The sequence below is a fragment of the Podarcis vaucheri genome, assembly GCF_965113315.1.
Source record: "Podarcis vaucheri genome assembly, chromosome: 10".
In the NCBI taxonomy this organism is placed as follows: domain Eukaryota; kingdom Metazoa; phylum Chordata; class Lepidosauria; order Squamata; family Lacertidae; genus Podarcis; species Podarcis vaucheri.
Window position 1 is genome coordinate 16,400,027 of NC_138748.1, and position 14,486 is coordinate 16,414,512.

Here is a 14,486-nt window from a genome sequence, read left to right on the forward strand (position 1 = left end):
AAGAACCGTTTCAGGTTAAGAACGGACCTCTGGAATGAATTAAGTTCTTAACCTGAGGAACCACTGTATATATTTTTCTTACCTATATCTCCCTACCCACCTGTTTTCCAATACCCACCTGTGGAGCTTCTTGTGCTTCCTGACAAATATTTCATTTTAATTTAGCAGTACCTCAGAAATTCAGGGAGTGGTGGTTCAATATAGAGCATTCTCTGTGGCAATCCGTAAGCTGTGAAATTACCTCTCCCCAGAGGTACATCTGGCACCATTGCATAGCTTTCATCACACTCTGAATATGTTTACCTTGGCCTTTATATGGGTGTGTGTGTGTGTTGCACCTTCGATGTTCTTTAATTGTAAATAGTTCTAAAGTATTTTAATTTTGCATTTTTGTACTGCTGTAACCTGCCCTGGCGAGGTTGAGCAAGAAATGTGCGACAGCGAGAGGCTAAAAGTTTATCTCAAAGTGAAGCCTGTTACTTTGCATTCCAGCCTTGAGGTGGGCAGTCTGCCAAATGTCAGTTATTATTATTTTTTCTCTTTACAAACTTTACTGAAATGTTTAAAAACAATTACCAAACACAGTTGTCTTCCAAGACAAATACCTGTACAGATGTTAAAGCTTGCATGTAGTCCTCTGCATGGCATCAAAGCAAACTTGGAAAATCTTTTTACATTACAGATTCAGCTCACAACCGCAGGCTATACTTCAATCTAAAGCATTAAGATAATTTCTCCATAGTGGCTGCAGCAACTGAGACAGAAAGGAGATTACTGTACTCTTGCTGATAAACGATCTAAATCAAGCCCATACAGAGCCAAAACCCATATTTCTTTGTTATTCCTCTTATCACCCTCCAATGGTGAGTTAAGCATTCCATAAGTGCTATATTGTACTGGGTCAAAGTTTCTGTGGTGGGAGAGCGTTTTTCTCCTCCCAGTTGGAAGCAACCATATGTCTCACTGCTGTCACAAGAAAGAAGACCAATTTTTTATGCTTTAAATTTGTATTGGTATCATTTTCCAGTGAAAGCAGGGCTTGTATGGAATTGGATTCAAGATGGTGCCCCGTAATGTTGTTGTTATTTAGTCGTTTAGTCATGTCTGACTCTTCGTGACCCCATAGACCAGAGCACTCCAGGCACTCCTGTCTTCCACTGCCTCCCGCAGTTTGGTCAAATTCATGCTGGTAACTTTGAGAACACTGTCCAACCATCTCGTTCTCTGTCATCCCCTTGTGCCCTCCATTTTTCCCAACATCAGTGTCTTTTCCAGGGAGTCTTCTCTTCTCATGAGGTGGCCAAAGTATTGGAGCCTCAGCTTCAAGGGGCTTGAATAACTCAGAGAAGCTATGAGCTTTGCCGTGCAGGGCCACCCAAGATGGATAGGTCATAGTGGAGAGTTTTGACCAAATGTGATCCACCTGGAGCAGGAACCGGCAAGCCACTCCAGTATCCCTGCCAAGAAAACTCCATGGACAAAGGTGCCCCGTAATGGCAGATAACAATGACAAAGTTCAGAAACACTGGCAACTGTCAGGTAGACTCCTACAGTTATCTCCAAGTTGTCCATAGGCCTTACTACTTCACAGTTAGACCTGCTAGTTTAAATGCTGGACAGGAAGGAGGACTCAAAAGGCCATGTTTTGATAGGCCAGCTAATTAACATTATTATTCATTATTAGCTCTCACTGACTTATAAATATAGGCTAATGGTCTGGCAGATATAGAGAGATGGTGGAAGGTCATTAGTCAGAGAGCTTTGACTGAGAAAGTATAAAATGGCCATCATAACAAAATTTAGCATCAGCGGAAACAGTTTGGTCAGTGTGTGCAGATTTACCTGTGGAAAAACCCGAGCTGGCAGCAAAGCCTAAGCAAGAAGCTGAATAAGTAGAGTTTCTGGGCCAACCACAAAAACTGTAGCTGTACACACAGGGGCAGGGGTGCAGCATGGGCGAACCACAGGGGTGGTTGCCCCAGGCACAAAATTGTTAGGGACACAGCTGGAGGATAGATGGTGGCTAACAGATTGAGGTTGAATCTTGACAAGACAGAAGTACTGTTTTGGGGGGGACAGGAGGCGGGCGGGTGTGGAGAACTCCCTGGTCCTGAATGGGGTAACTGTGACCCTGAAGGACCAGGTCCACAGCCTGGGAGTCATTCTGGACTCACAGCTGTCCATGGAGGTGCAGGGCAGTTCTGTGTCCAGGGCAGTTGTCTACTAGCTCCATCTGGTCTGCAGGCTGAGACCCTACTTGCCCTCAGACTGTCTCGCCAGAGTGGTGCATGCTCTAGTTATCTCTCGCTTGGACTACTGCAATGCTCTCTATGTGGGGCTACCTTTGAAGGTGACCCGGAAACTACAACTAATCCAGAATGCGGCAGCTAGACTGGTGACTGGGAGCGGCTGCCAAGACCACATAACACCGGTCTTGAAAGACCTACACTGGCTCCCAGTATGTTTCCGAGTTGGTCCTTACCTTTAAAGCCCTAAACAGCCTCGGCCCAGTATACCTGAAGAAGAATCTCCACCCCTATCGTTCTGCCCAGACGCTGAGGTCCAGTGCCGAGGGCTTTCTGGCAGTTCCCTCACTGTGAGAAGCCAAGTTACAGGGAACCAGGCAGAGGGCCTTCTTGATAGTGGCATCCGCCCTGTGGAATGCCCTCCCACCAGATATCAAAGAGAAGAACAACTACCAGACTTTTAGAAGACATCTGAAGGTAGCCCTGTTTAGGGAAGCTGTTGGAAGCCGCCCAGAGTGGCTGGAGAAACCTATTATTATTATTATTATTATTATTATTATTATTATTATTATTATATTTCAACACCCAGTGCTGCCTCAATTCAGTTGTGGACTTCCATAACTGGGCTCCATTGAAAATGGTTTCTCCATGAGAACCAGGAAATGGCCTCTCCAGACAACAGAAAACTCTTCTTTTCTTTATCTCTGCTGCTGCAATCTCCTGGGTGATGTGGACACTGTTAGGCAATAGAATGTTACTCTGTACATTTTCCTGCCACCCACCCCCTTCGCATAGCCCCCTGGGCCCTGGCAACCCATGCTATGCCACTGCTCAGAGGCATACCTAGACCTTGGCCACGTTGGCCCCCATCAAAGGAGCAGGCCCAGGGGGGTGCGAAAGTCAGAGAGACAGAGAGAGACAGTGATAGGCAGCTACTTCTTCTGTTGGATATATTTTAACATAGCCACTTCCAACCTAAGGAGGAGGTGGTGCTGCGGGCTTCACGCCCCCGACATGCGTGTGGAGGCTGGCTCTCAGCCTCCATGCGATTAGGGGAATCCTCGGCCACGTCATCCCCTGGCCAGCCAATTGGCTGGCCCGGGGTGTGTGTGGCCTGTGCCATTTAAGGCAGGCGCAGCCGGGGATCTCCCTCTTTGGCCACTCAGCTGCTTCGGTTTGGGTATTGTTATGTAGATGGAAGGGGGGAAGGAAGTGCCATCACCTCCCCCAGATATTGAACGGTAGTCCGATAAAGGATTCCGGGAGGGCGTGGCCCTGTCTGAAGCCTATGGAGGTGTGGGCCTAAGGCACGCCCCCGAGCGGTGACCCTGGGGGAGTTCCTAGTTGATGTGCATCAGCAGGGTTCCCCCTGCGGTATTAACCCTTCCCGGTCTTCAAGCAAACAGGCTGAAGCCAGATAGTCATCACCTGTAACCAATAAAGTTGTGGCCAATTTTAGCCCATTAACGGTGTCTTGTGTCTTTATTCCTACTGGGGGGAGGCGGGAACTCACCACACAACTGCCTTAACATGCACATCATTCAGAAAAGTAGCCATTTTGCTTGTGGAATGTGTGGGTCGCGAGTTTGTTATCTTGCCCCAGGCTTTGGCAGATTGTTGCTAATGTCAAGTTTTCTTCGCAATACCTACAAATCCCTAATATCTAACCTATTTTCAGAAGTGAGGCAAAGATCCCATGGCATGGCAGTTATGCTGAAGCTTCCTATTTCATTTGTTAAGCTGCTAGAGCAGGAGAGATGCCTTTTCAACTGGGGGCACTGCTTTTTTTAGGTCAGTATGAGAAGGTTACTGATAATGTTACTGAAAAGCAGTCATTCCTTCACGGGGAGGTTATCTAGATCTATATAGGTATTAAGGAATATTATTAATATGTATATTTTGTGAGACACCCTTTATTTTACAACACTTTATCTCATCAGAAAAGCCTGACTAAGCTTCTGTGTGATTTTCAGAAGTCCTTATGAATGAACGGTAAGTTATAAAGTCATTAGAAAGTATGTGCCACTTTTTCATTCATAGCTTATTAGTGATGTCATGCACATTTCATTTCAATGTACCTTTTTTACCGAGTAGGTGAAAATTCAGGGTCCAACATCAGGGTCTTTTCCAGGGAGTTTTCCAGGGAGTCTTCTCTTCTCATGAGGTGGCCAAAGATCATGAAGCTGAGGCTCCAATACTTTGGCCACCTCATGAGAAGAGAAGACTCCCTGGAAAAGACCCTGATGTTGGGAAAGATGGAAGGCACAAGGAGAAGGGGACAGCAGAGGACAAGATGATTGGACAGTGTTCTTGAAGCTACCAGCATGAGTTTGACCAAACTGCGGGAGGCAGTGGTAGACAGGAGTGCCTGGCGTGCTCTGGTTCATGGGGTCACGAAGAGTCGGACACGACTAAGCGACTAAACAACAGCAACAGGTGAAAATTGAATAAATCCCAGCTCTTAAGAATGAGTGACATAATGTCTTGGTTAGCCCGTGTTTTCACTATGTTCTAGAATATATTCTAGAATCACAGACCCACAAAGGATCGTTTTTTTAAGGTTTGTTTCTTGTTTATTTTTATTTTGAGGCTTGGGATTGTAACTTGAAACTACTGGCAAAACTTTCACAATTTTTGCAGATCAAAACTTTCATAATTTTTGCAGATCAATACCCTTGGTCACTAGAGAGGAGCAAAGAGCCACTTTCGATTCTTCAATAAGTTAAATCTGTTTTAAAAGGATGGAGATTTTTCAACTCAATATGTGTTCCCTGGTTGTCCTTGTTTTTAAAGCTTTATTTGAACAACTGGCTTAATGATGTTTTCTGATTATTGGTACTGCATAGAAGTTATGGAGCGAACTCTACTGCTCTTCAATCCCATTTTCAAGATTCAGTTTCTAAGACTGTAAGAGTCAGAAAATTAAATACACTCCTTAGTCTTGCAAATAAATGTTTAATACATGTCTAGTGTAGGGATGTGGGTGGCGCTGTGGCCTAAACCACAGAGCCTAGGGCTTGCTGATCAGAAGGTCAGCAGTTTGAATCCCCGCGACGGGGTGAGTTCCCATTGTCCGGTCCCTGCTCCTGCCAACCTAGCAGTTTGAAAGTCAAAGTGCAAGTAGATAAATAGGTACCGCTCCGGCAGGGAGGTAAACGGCATTTCTGTGCGCTGCTCTGGTTCGCCAGAAGCGGCTTAGTCATGCTGGCCACATGACCCGGAAGCTGTACGCCGGCTCCCTCGGCCAGTAAAGTGAGATGAGCACCGTAACACTGGCTACACAGCCCATCAGCCATGCATTCAGTGTACATATGAGGAGGATGATTCCTAAGGGTTTTCTGTTAAAAAATTGACTTATCCCTCACATGGACAAGCTGGAACTTAACAGCTTATTTGGGAGACACAAAAAAGCTCTGTTATCAGGATGCAACAAGTAAGAACTTGTCAAACTGTTTCTTGAAATGTTAATTAGTTGCATTTGCAAACAATGGGTAATAAAGTGCTATTGGCTTGAATGGAAAGACTATCCCCTTGGCCAAGAAAAATCTCATAGCCCCACACACTTTACTATCAAAATATATCATGACACATAGGAGTCATATATACAGCAGAATGAAATCCAAGCAGCAAGACTCATGCAAACCAGCCCTGGCTCCTGTCTTCATTCTGTACAACATAGCAGTTCGCTGATGGTAAAGAAAGGTTATAAATGTGAAAGCAGAGATGCATAACCTCAGATGTTGCAGAAAAGGCTTTGCAGGAGAGAATGGTGTTTGTTTGTGTGTGTGTGCGTGCGTGTGCATTATTATTTTTGCTGTTCCAATGAAATAGTCAAGGTGAACTATTCAGCCACACATAGAGATAAGAATAGCAAGGTGTGTGCCCAGTCTCCATGGAAACAGATGGCTTCTGCCAAATTGCTAGCCAGGTACCAAAACAGAAAGACCTTGAGTGTCCATAAGGAGTCCGAGAAATGTGATGTGAACACATTGACCATTTTTTCCTTTCCCCCAAAAAATTGAAATTCCATGTATTTTGTTAGGAGAAGAATGAATTAATAGAAATATTCTTGCAAAAATGAATACTGTGGTACCTCTGGTTAAGAACTTAATTCGTTCTGGAGGTCCGTTTTCAACTTGAAACTGTTCTTAATTGAGCTACTGCTTTAGCTAATGGGGCCTCCCACTGCTGTTGCACCGCCGCATGATTTCATGTTCTCATCCTGAAGCAAAGTTCATAACCCAAGGTACTACTTCTGGGTTAGCGGAGTTTGTAACCTGAAGTGTCTGTAACCTGAAGCGTCTGTAACCCGAGGTAACACTGTAACTGGCAAAGCTCATTGTTCATGTGTTCTGACCACAGATACGACTCCTCCTAGCATTAGATGTATTAAGAATAATGAGAACAATGTCAGAGGCTGCCTTCGGATGCAGTTCACCCAGTGTGACTGCAGTAAGAAAGACAGAGGGCTGGTGGTAGTGATCTGTGCCCAAAATTCCTATGAAGCCCGTTGGAAATGGTGATGATGGTGACAGCAATGTCCTTCTCCTTTGCTACCACTGTATCCACATAGTATTGTACTATCTGGATTTTTTCCAGTTAGGGAGAAAGCTGTTCACCATTGATTCCATAAAGAGAACTATGTACAGTCATACCTTGGTTGACGAACGCCTTGCAAGTTGAACGTTTTGGCTCCAGAAGTGAGTGTCCCGGTTTGCAAATGTTCTTTGGAACCTGAACATCCAGCGCGGCTTCTGGTTGGCTTCAGGAGCTTCCTACAGCCAATTGGAGGCCGCGCCTTGGTTTCTGAACATTTTGGAAGTTGAATGGACTTCCGGAACAGATTCTGTTCAGCTTCCAAGGTACGACTGTATAGCCTCCTCCACAAGTTTACAAAAAAACCACTTCATTTGTTGATAAAGGTGCTTGAGTCTGCTCCATCATGGATGGCAAAGATGAAGCAGAGGCAAGCCATGAAAAATGTCCTCAATTCTATGAAAGGATTTCAAGTGGAATGGGCATTTGGAGATATACACAAATGGGGCCTGCAACACATCATTGCAGTGTGGTGTGCTCTTGTTCAAGGCTCCTCTCAAGTCCTTCACCAGAATACTCCATTCCATTCCCACCCCATTTTATATTACAAACACACACAGAGTACTGTGACCACTGAATATGATTACTCCTCATTAGGTTGTTTTGAAGCCCTTCCTCTTGAAATTTTCCCTCAGACTCCATCTGAAAACCAAGGTGTTTTCCCCAAGGCTAGTGATATATCCCTCTTGTGAGTGGATAACAGTGTTTTGGCTGCATAGGGATCCATAAAGACTTATAAGAGAACACATTTTCTATTACTTTATGGTCTCGAACAGCTCTTAGTCACTGCATGAGATTCTAAAAGTGACATATACTATCCTCAAATGCTAATGCCAGACTAAAGCACAAAGATTAAACAAATATATTCAAACATGTATGAGTCTTCTTCTTCCCCTCAATGACAGGTGGGGCTTTTTAGCACCAACCACAGACAGTCCTGAGCTGAATAATTCTAAAATTCCCCATAATCTGAGAATGTGTTCCCAGGACCCGTGTATTTTGTAACCCAGAGTGGGACATTCCTTATGATATATCTTTCCCACACAACCAGATCCCTCTGCAGCTGCTAAGCTCTGCTACGCCACACAAAATGTACTCACAGAACTTCAAAATGCATTTAAAATGCAGAACCGCCTACAAACGGAAGTATGCCTTGTTAATATTCCTGATTAATAGATAAAACCTTATCTACGGGTGACTTTGCAACCACAGCACATAAAATTGTGGCCACTCATAGCCTAGTTATGAACTCTTGCTGTGGTTATTACATGCTTTGCTGCAGCTCTGAAACAGAGCTAGACTGAAGAGGCACAGGCGTTTAGAGGAATCCACTTAGACAGAAGTGGTCAAGTCCATGCAAGTGGGATTTGCAGCCTCTTTTTTGCTGAGCACAGTTTCTAACTGTAAGTCCACAAGACCGTTTCACATGGACACATTTCAGCTCCAAATGCTCTTAGCAGGAGCACAGAGAATATCTTGCTAAAGAGGCAAAAACCCCTATATAAAAATGAGAATCCAACAGGAGGTTTTTGTCAAGAACTCCAGATGTACGACAACAATAAACTCAGTCAATGGCTTGGATCTTATTTTAAAATCTGCTTTGTTGCTGTTCTTCTTCCCCTTTTCTTTTAGGACACTGTTCTAAAACTGAAATCATCATTGAAATGTATTGCTTAGATTGAAATGTAAACATTATTTTGGTTGAATATTCTTATCTATTTACAGTGGTACCTCGGGTTACAGACGCTTCAAGTTACAGACTCTGCTAACCCAGAAATAGTACCTTGGGTTAAGAACTTTGTTTCAGGATGAGAACAGAAATCGCACGGAGGGAGCAGCAGCGGGAGGCCCCATTAGCTAAAGTGGTACCTCAGGTTAAGAACAGTTTCAGGTTAAGAACGGACCTCCAGAACAAATTAAAGTTCTTAACCCAAGGTACCACTGTATATTTATTTTTCAAGCACAAGAACCCATAATCTCCCTGTGATTCTGTCATAGGCAACTATGCAAGAATTCTGGCTTGCTCTGGGCAGAATTTCTGGCCATTTCTGGGGGGAGGGGAGGCTGATAGTATAAGATCCTAGCAAGTTAGTGCGTCTCAAGAAAAAAGGACCCTGGTTGGCTGGAGTGGAGATGACATTTCTCTGATCTTCTGCAAGTTACCCTGCAAAAAAGATTGTCTGCACTGTGTCCCTTCCCCTTGCTGCTGCAGGAAGGCTGCTTTCTTGGTTTGGTTAGGAATATTATGGGCTGCTGCCCTGTGGAAAGTAGAGTAGGAAAGGATGAGTGGTTTTTTGTTTTGTTTTGACATAAGCACTACATCACTTTAAAACTAGGTCAGGGATAAAGGATATGCTTAAGTCTGTGTACACACACCATACATTTTAAACACATAAAATGATTCTGAGAACTGCACTCTGTCAAGGATTCTGGGAAGTGTAGCACTGTTGGGGCAAACTACAGTTCCCAGGATTCTTGGTGAGAATGTGTGGGACGCAGGTGGCACTGTGGTCTAAACCACAGAGCCTAGGACTTGCCGATCAGAAGGTCGGTGGTTCGAATCCCCGTGGCGGGGTGAGCTCCTGTTGCTCGGTCCCTGCTCCTGCCAACCTAGCAGTTCAAAAGCACGTCCAAGTGCAAGTAGATAAATAGGTACCGCTCCGGCGGGAAGGTAAACGGCGTTTCCGTGCGCTGCTCTGATTCGCCAGAAGCGGCTTAGTCATGCTGGCCACATGACCTGGAAGCTGTACGCCAGCTCCCTCGGCCAATAAAGCGAGATGAGCGCCGGAACTCCAGAGTCGTCCGTGACTGGACCTAATGGTCAGGGGTCCCTTTACTTTTACCTTTAGAGTCACTGCTGCATGCAGTGAGAGGACATTGCCGAGGGAATTGGGCAGTTGTGTTTGTCCAAGGCACTTCCTTGAAGCAAAATGTCTTATGGTGTGGCTGTAATAGAGAGGAGAAGACAGGGAAAGGAAGTTGCAGCCCACACCTTCTCAGAATGAGAATTCAGAGTACGAAAAAGTTGACGAATGATGAAGCACTGGGTTGAGGACTGCAATTTAAAAGCCAAGCAATACTAAACATTCCTGAAGAAGGTAAGTGCTGCCCAGGGACGGAGGAGAAATTCAAAACAGTTTTCATTTAAATGCAAGCTTTCTGGAACAACGATGTGAACCAAAACACAGTCAGTCTTTGAAATTTGCACTGCATGTAAGGTATGCATATGAATGCTTATATTGGTGAAAATAATATACAAAACGCATTATATATGGGTAAATTGATTTACAAAAAGGTGCATACAGTGGTACCTCTGGTTATGAACTTAATTTGTTCTGGAGGTCCATTCTTAACCTGAAACCGTTCTTAACCTCTTTAGCTAATGGGGCTGCCGCTGCGCTGCCGCCGCCACATGATTTCTGTTCTCATCCTGGGTCAAAGTTCTTAACCCAAAGTACTACTTCCGGGTTAGCGGAGTCTGTAACCTGAAGTGTTTGTAACCCGAGGTGTTTGTAACCCGAGGTACCACTGTAATAGGTAAAATTCTATACAAAAGTGTATACCAGGAGAAATTCACACTAAAATTATGAAGAATTTTCATGGAGAATGTTGTCAAGACATTGCAGATTTCTGACTGGAGGCTGAACAAACGGGAAAGCGAGAGAAACAGCAATTCACTCAATCTTAGTTCTGACAAGTGCTGACATTGAGCAACCAGCTTTGCAATGCAGCACAGTTGTTACTAACCCCACAACCAGTCCTATGGATAGATGGGAGAGAGCTGGAGGTCCCTGACCATGTATGCTGCAAGAACTCAGTGCATTGAGAAAGCAGATTTGTCCTCTGAAATAAATAAATAAAATGATCTAAAATAAGAAAATGATCTAAAGACTGCTGGCATGGTTAGAGACTTGGAGGGGAGATAAGCCTGGGAAAGGAACAATGGGAGAAAATTGTTACTACGGTAGCAAAGAGCCCTCATGGTTTTTTAATATAATAACACTATAAATATAAGACAGTGGGCCAGACACCGGGAGTTGGATGTCAGGATTTCAACAGCATTGTCGTGTTCGTGTAATTTCCCCTCTGCTCATTGATATTCTGTACAACAGAGAATACTGACGGAGTTTGCGATTCATCTGTCCTTGAGAATGCATCATATACTAATAACAGTATTATCTCAGAACTCCTTGTAACAATCCTAGGGTAGGCAAGTATTATTATCCTGAAATGGTAGATGGAGGGGATAAGAACGAGAGATAGAAACTTCGCCTGAACCAATGGCAGAGACACAGTTCCACTTGTGTAGTATAGAGGGTTACATTCAAACTTAGGATACCTGTTCTCAATACAGTCCTCATCCTTAAGCTCCCTTGATTAGCTTGTGGCAAAAAGGTGAAAACCTTTCTTCCGTGGTATAACTCCAATAGTATGTACAGTGGTACCTCGAGTTAAGAACTTAATTAGTTCTGGAGGTCTGTTCTTAATCTGAAACTGTTCTTAACCTGAGGTACCACTTTAGCTAATGGGGCCTCCCACTGCTGCCGCACAATTTCTGTTCTCATCCTGAAGCAAAGTTCTTAACCTGAAGTACTATTTCTGGGTTAGCGGAGACTGTAACCTGAAGTGTCTGTAACCTGAAGCATCTGTAACTCGAGGTAGCACTGTATAGGGATCCCAGGGATCCCATTCAAAAACTGACCAGATGTGGAGCAGGATGTCTTTGGCAAAGTTACTGCATCATGTGCTTTCAGCCATCAATTGTTCCTTTTCAATCAAGTGTTTACCTGCCCTGCTCCTGATGTCACAAATGGATGATGGGAGGCAGGTGGGTGCGGTTTGAGGGAAAGAGCCTCATGGTCCATGTTAGGATGCCACTGGGCTTAATTTGATCTGCAGGCAGGACACTCCCCAGTGCTGCTTTAGCCCATGCTTCTCCCATCCAGAGATGCCGAGTTGCGCCCAGCATTGAGGTGGCCCGTCATGTGGATGTGATGTCTCACGCATGAGATGAGAGGAGGCGAATCATTGGGAAGTCTAACCTTTGTCCTGCGCATTCCTTTGACAATTGGGAAGGAGTGCTGGTGATCACAAGGGGAGGCACAGGGCCATGGCGCTTCACCCTGGTACACCCCCTTTTCACCCCAACATTCAGAAGGCTCGACCCCATGCCCACAAATATTGAGGGGGCCAAAGACACCTCAGCCCCATGGAGTTGGTGCACCTGCTCCCAATTTAATAATCCTAATCCCTGATCTACTCCACTGGGAGGGGTTAAGATACGGTTGAACAGCACCAGTGGAGCCCACTGCAAGTACATGTGGGGAGAAGCTACCACCAGCTCTATACACTGCCAGCTGTAGCCAGCAGACACCTCCGAAATGGAGGAAGGAAGGTGGCAGAGTTAGACCAGCCCAGGGTCCTCTGGTCTCAGGAGTCCAGGTTACCAGCTTGATAACACAGTAAGCGTAGCTAATTAAAAAGGAGGATTTGTTGCAAAAACAAACAGATAGCTCCAGACGGCTCTAACAAAGCATTCGGCATCATTACGCAAGATGACCCTTCTGAAGACTCCTTCCGGCATCTCCAGCAGATATTGAACTTATGAACCTGACGTCTCTTGTTTTGCTTCCTATCTAGCAACCCTCCCATTCCCAAACTACTCGGACTTGTTGGATCAGCTCCAACTTCTTCCGGGTCTGAGAGGCTGTCTCTGAGTTTGTTGGCACCTGACTGTGCTTCTGGCAAGCTTTGGCTGTGTTCTAGCCTGCTCTCAGCAACTGCCTTATCAGCCTCTCCGTCAAGGTCAGGAAGAGCCGAAGTCTGTAGCTGCCGGCTCTCCCCTGCCTGACTAAAATCAAAGCCTCTCTGTTCCTGGCTGCTTTCTGCAGTTGGCTGCCAACCTTCACTTGGAGCTGGCTTATTCCTGACATCTGGATCCTAAGCCAGCCAAACTACTGAAGACAGGCCCAATTTTGGCCTCTTTGCTGTGCCAGCCAGGAGTTTTTCCCACACACAGACTCTGCCGGTGTTGTTGGCCAGTGTGGGTGGCACGGCTTCATATGTTGCAGTTGTTCTGTCACACATGCATACTCAGAAATAAGTTATACTGTGTTCAATGGGGCTTACTCCCAGGTACTTATGCATGGTAGCCTATGTACCTCAGGGGCCCAAAGGAAAATCTGTGAGTGCTATCACTGTATGCAATATATTTTATTGACCTAGACACTTTTCTTGAACGTTCTGTGCACCATGTAATCTGCATGGCGCACATTTGTGGAGTGGGAAAGAGGGAAATGCATTGGATACCCATATATGTAATTTACGTCAATATATAATGGGTAGAATATCTAGTGCTCAGGGGATAAACTTGATGGATTTGCTCTGACAGATTAGGCAGTGCGCACAATGCCTTATCCCCAAGAAATCAGCTCTCCTGCAGTGCTGGCTCATGGGATACTGAGATCATCGCCATTAGCAACCACGCACTGACAACATTTGCAAACACAGACATTTAATTTAGAAATGACTTTTATTTCTATTTTAAACGTTATCATAGTATATGCTACAAAGATGCAAACTGGGAATATTAATATGAATTTTGGTATCTTACTATATTCAGTATTCCCCACCCCCACCCCAGCTACGGCCTTTCCGTTTTCCAAGAAAAGCTGTTCGTTGCAACAGCCCTTCCGATAAGGGAGACCTTCCCCAACACACGCCCTGGGTATTTAGCCTCTGCCTGTCGGAAGTCATTAATCAATAGACCTTTAGCAAAGTCAGGACATTCATCTTTACCAATAAATTAAATGTATACATCTAATGTTTGTTTTCCTTCTGCTTGTTAAATCCGGCTGATGCCCCACAGGAGATAATGGTCTGCTTAATGTCATTTTCTGCCACAGAAGAGCATGTTGCTCATGCAATGTATTTCAGTCCTCTTTGCAAAAAACATGATGATTAAAGACAGCTGGAAGGGTTTCGCAGACTCCTATGTAGCTGCTTCATTACCAGTAATGAGAGAGTTATCTTCCCTGCTTCGGTCTTTCCCCATCCTCTGGGTTGGGGCAGAGGGCTTCTTACTGTAACAGATCTCTGTGCAAGTTTCTCATGGGGTAGATCTGCAGAAAGCAAGGCTAAGAAGCACTGCATGAACCTGGCACACCCTGTTTAAATCAGAACAATCTGGCAATCTATGTTGTTGTTGTTGTTGTTTAGTCGTTTAGTCATGTCCGACTCATCTTGACCCCATGGACCAGAGCATGCCAGGCACTCCTGTCTTCCACTGCCTCCCGCAGTTTGCTCAAACTCATGCTGGTAGCTTTGAGAACACTGTCCAACCATCTCGCCCTCTGTCGTCCCCTTCTCCTTATGCCCTCCATCTTTCCCAACATCAGGGTCTTTTCCAGGGAGTCTTCTCTTCTCATGAGGTGGCCAAAGTATTGGAGTCTCAGCTTCAGGATCTGTCCTTCCAGTGAGCACTCAGGGCTGATTTCCTTCAGAATGGATAGGTTTGATCTTCTTGCAGTCCATGAGACTCCCAAGAGTCTCCTCCAGCACCATAATTCAAAAGCACCCATTCTTTGGCGATCAGCCTTCTTTATGGTCCGGCTCTCACTTCCATACATCACTCCTGGGGAAACC